This window comes from Octopus sinensis, linkage group LG25, assembly GCF_006345805.1.
Source record: "Octopus sinensis linkage group LG25, ASM634580v1, whole genome shotgun sequence".
Lineage (NCBI taxonomy): Eukaryota > Metazoa > Mollusca > Cephalopoda > Octopoda > Octopodidae > Octopus > Octopus sinensis.
In genome coordinates this window covers 10,050,500-10,055,192 of record NC_043021.1, presented here as the reverse complement: position 1 = coordinate 10,055,192, position 4,693 = coordinate 10,050,500, and the positions used below count along the sequence as shown (strand labels likewise).

Sequence of the window (4,693 nt, the reverse complement as noted above, 5' to 3'; positions counted from 1 at the left end):
GAAGAAGAAGAAAAGAAGAAGACGATAATAAGTATTGTCTTGGTATAAAAGATGGGCTACAGCAAATATTCTGCTCAATACCACAGATTTGCTTGTCAGTTGTTTGACCTTAACCAGTTGAGCATGTCCCTCAGTGGCTGATGATATGTGCATCTCTGATCACGAGCAGAAGTAGTGGGGGAGCATCGTAGTCATGTTGAGAGGGATTATCCTTAAACAAACCTTATTCAAAGACCTTTTGAGCGGGAAGGGCTACTCGACCTGAAGAAAATTCTAACTGAACCCCACCTGCAATGTCAGGTGCTGTTTATTTTGATATAAGGTCACCATGTCGCGCACATAATGTTTGTGATGCATGTGACAGATAGTCATGATGAGCTTCGTATATTTTATCCCAGTATTACTTTGATGGCATGGGCTGCTCTCTCACTCAATAATAACATCCATCCATGAATTTATTTATTTATTAATTTCTAAATACATATTTTATCTGTGAATTTGCGTGTGTAATCTGGGAATGCATACAATAAGCTTCTCTGCCCTAGGCGTATGGAAAACACTCGGCGAGAAACGGAAGAAAATTTGAAGAAAGAAGGAAAAAAACATAATAATATAATAATATAATAATATAATAATAATAATAATAATAAGTAGTAGTAGTAGTAGTAGTAGTAGTAGTAGTAGTAGTAGTAGTAGTAGTGGTGGGGTGAGTGGTGGTGGTGGTGGTGGTGTGATCGTAGTCGTAGTAGTAGTAGTAGTAGTGGTGGTGGTGGTGGTGGTGGTGGTGGTAGTAGTAGTAGTAGTAGTGGTGGTGGTGGTGGTGGTGATGGTAGTAGTAGTAGTAGTGGTGGTGGTGGTGGTGGTGGTAGTAGTAGTAGTAGTAGTAGTGGTGGTGGTGGTGGTGGTGGTGGTGGTGGTAGTAGTAGTAGTAGTAGTAGTAGTAGTAGTAGTAGTAGTAGTAGTAGTAGTAGTAGTGGGGGAGCATCATAGCCGTGTGTTGAGAGGAATTCTTGGTGGTTTAGATAATTCACCTTTGGAAACATGGGTGGTTCGTTCAACATCCTCAAACAATCCTTATTCAGGGACCTTTCGAGCAGGATGATATGAACTACTCGCTACACCCAGTCCTTCCTTCGTTCCTTTCCCAGAAGTCCATCCTTCGGGAATTCTCTCCCTGTTCGTATCATTTCTGCAGATGTTGACTTACAACGAATGCTCGAGAATGGACATTAATGATATCCGTCTCACGGGTTCTTGGATGACCTGCGAAAGATATGAACACCGTTCTTCCTTGCAGCCATCCTCACAAAGAAAAAAAATTCAGAAAAGGCGCAGGAGTGGCTGTGTGGTAAGTAGCTTGTTTACCAACCACATGGTTCCGGGTTCAGTCCCACTGCGTGGCACCTTGGGCAAGTGTCTTCTACTATAGCCTCGGGCCGACCAAAGCTTGTGAGTGGATTTGGTAGACGGAAACTGAAAGAAGCCCGTCGTATATATGTATATATATTAGGTTGTCCCAAAAGTTCGTAAACACTTGCGAAAATTGAATTTTGTACTCGCCAAGTACTAACAAAAACAAACAAAATTATTCCTCAAAATAAAGACCATTATTTTCCAAGACTTTCTACGAACTTTGGGAAACCTTATATATATATATATATATATATATATATATATATATATATAATATATTATGTATGTTATATATATATATGAGTGTGTGTGTTTGTGTGTCTGTGTTTGTTTGTCCCCCTAGCATTGCTTGACAACCGATGCTGGTGTGTTTATGTCCCCGTTACTTAGCGATTCGGCACAAAAGAGACCAATAGAATAAGTATGGGCTTACAAAAGAATAAGTCCGGGGTCGAGTTGCTCGGTTAAAGGCGGTGCTCCAGCATGGCCGCAGTCAAATGACTGAAACAAGTAAAAGAGTATTTATCTTTATTCTTTACTTTTTTTCAGTGATTAGACTGCGGCCATGCTGGGGCACGTCTTTGAAGCGTTTTAGTTGAATGAATCGAGTTCAGTACCCCAATAGTTCTTAACGCCTGGTACTTATTCGATCGGTCTATTTTGCTGAACAGCTAAGTTACAGGGGCGTAAACAAACCTACACCGGTTGTCAAGCGTAGGGGAACAAACGCAAATACACACACAAACACACACACACACACACACACACATACACACATGCGGGCTTCTTTCAGTTTCTGTCTGCCAAATTTACTGGTAAGCCTTTTGCCGGCCCAGAGCTATAGTGGATAAACTTGTTCAAGGTGCCACGCAGTAAGACTGTATATAGAACCATGCAGATGAGAAGCAAACTTCTTTTTATACACCTATTTCTTTACTACTCACAAGGGGCCAAACACAGAGAGGACAAACAAGGACAGACAAACGGATTTATTCGATTATATCGACTCCAGTGCGTAACTGGTACTTATTTAATCGACCCCCGAAAGGATGAAAGGTAAAGTCGACCTCGGCGGAATTTGATCTCAGAACGTAACGGTAGACGAAATACCACTAAGCATTTCGCCCGGCGTGCTAACGATTCTGCCAGCTCGCCGCCTTGTCTTCTTTTTATACACCTACGCCAGCACCAAGTTAGGGGTTTTATAGGGTTTTTTTACGCTTTATGCAATTTATACACCGTTGAAGGTTAATAAAATGTGCACGGGAGTTTTTGTAGTCTGTAGAAACGAGTGTATAAATTGGGTTATATACTAAATGTACTGAATTAATTTTATATTTAGGATTGCCGGTAAAACGATACAACATCCAATTTGAAAGGGTAAAAATGACGACATTTCAGAATATATTCATTGGTGCAGACGATATTTATTTGTGTTCGCTTCACCATACATCCGTTTGATGATGGTAATACATTCGTATTGTTTTCTTCTTTTTCTTCTTCATCATCTTCTTCTTCTTCTTCTTCTTCTTCTTCTTCTTCTTCTTCTTCTTCTTCTTTCTTCTTCTTCCTTCTTCTTCCTTTCTTCTTCTTCTTTTCTTCTTCTTCTTCTTCTTCTTCTCCTCTTCTTCCTTTTCTTCTTCTACTTTTCTTCTTCTTCCTCTTCTTCCTTCTCTTCTTCCTTCTCTTCTTCCTTTTCTTCTTCTTCCTCTTCTTCCTTTTCTTCTTCTACTTTTCTTCTTCTTCTTCTTCTTCCTCTTCTTCCTTTTCTTCTTCTACTTTTTCTTCTTCCTCTTCTTCCTTCTCTTCTTCCTTCTCTTCTTCTTCTTCTTCCTTTTCTTCTTCCTTTTCTTCTTCTTCTTCTTCTTCCTTTTCTTCTTCCTCTTCTTCTTCCTTTCTTCTTCCTCTTCTTTTCTTCTTCTCCTTCTTCTTCTTCCTCTCTTCCTTTTCTTCTTCTTTTCCTTCTTCTTCTTCTTCTTCTTCTCTTCTCTTCTTCTTCTCTTCTTCCTATCTTCTTCTCTCTTCTTTACTCTTCTTCTTCTTTCTTCTTCTCTTTTCTTCTTCTCTTCTTCCTTCTCTTCTTCTTCTTCTTCCTCTTCTTCTTTACTCTTCTCTTCTCTTCTTCTTCCTTTCTCCTTCTCTTCTTCTTCTCTTCTTCCTTTTCTTCTTCCTCTTCTTCTTCTTCTTCTTCTTCCTTTTCTTCTTCTACTTTTCTTCTTCCTCTTCTTCCTTTTCTTCTTCTACTTTTCTTCTTCCTCTTCCTTTTCTTCTTCTACTTCTTCTTCTTCCTCTTCCTTTTCTTCTACTTTTCTTCTTCTTCTTCCTCTTCTTCCTTTTCTTCTTCTACTTTTTCTTCTTCTTCCTTTTCTTCTTCTTCTTCCTCTTCTTCCTTTTCTTCTTCTCACTTTTTCTTCTTCTTCCTTTTCTTCTTTCTTCCTTCCTTCTTCTTCCTTTTCTTCTTCTACTTTTTCTTCTTCTTCTTCCTTTTCTTCTTCTACTTTTTCTTATTCTTCTTCCTCTTCTGCCTCCTCTTCTTCCTTTTCTTCCTCCTCCTCCTCCTCCTTTTTCCTCCATCCCTTTCTCTTCTTAGTCTTCCTCCTCATCGCCTTCCTCTACTTCTTCTATTTCTCTTCTTTTTCCTCTTCCCTTTGTCTTCTTCTTTGCCTTCCTCTTTCACAATGAATCATTGATACACACCACACACACACACACACACACACACACACACACACACACACACACACACACACAACCCTCTATATGACTTTAAACTGCATCCAGTAGTGAGGCCCTGGTTTAGGAGTTCCAGGCTTTTGGGGTGTCTGCAACTGCGATACATTAGTAACCCGGTGTAGGACTCAATATAGGTATACTTCTGAACGAAGCGTTAGTCGAGTACAAAGTGGTAAGGTAATACGAAAAGAAAGATGACAAAGGAAGAAACAAAGATATTATATTAACGAGGTAATTTATATAGGATGGTTCTTTACATTTGTTTACAGTCAGCATTTGACTGCGGCCATGTTGGAGCACCGCCTTTAGTCGAGCAAATCGACCCCAAGACTTATTCTTTGGAAGCCTAGTACTTATTCTATCGGTCTCTTTTGCCGAACCGCTAAGTAACGGGGACGTAAACACACCACCATCTGTTGTCAAGCGATGTTGGGGGACAAACAAAGACACACAAACATATACACACATATACATATAATATATATATATATATATATATATATATATATATATATATATATATATATATATATATACATACACGCCG

The 4,693-nt window shown here is 39.2% G+C and overlaps 1 long non-coding RNA gene across 1 annotated transcript in view; it reads left to right on the top strand.

Moving 5' to 3' along the window:
- The window catches only part of LOC118767910, a 9,023-nt gene that overhangs the window by 2,673 nt on the left and 1,657 nt on the right, over nt 1–4,693 (top strand). Inside the window, exon 2 of the long non-coding RNA XR_005003823.1 lies at nt 2,023–2,026. This is a non-coding gene — a long non-coding RNA (uncharacterized LOC118767910). The remainder of the gene's footprint in view (nt 1–2,022; nt 2,027–4,693) is intronic.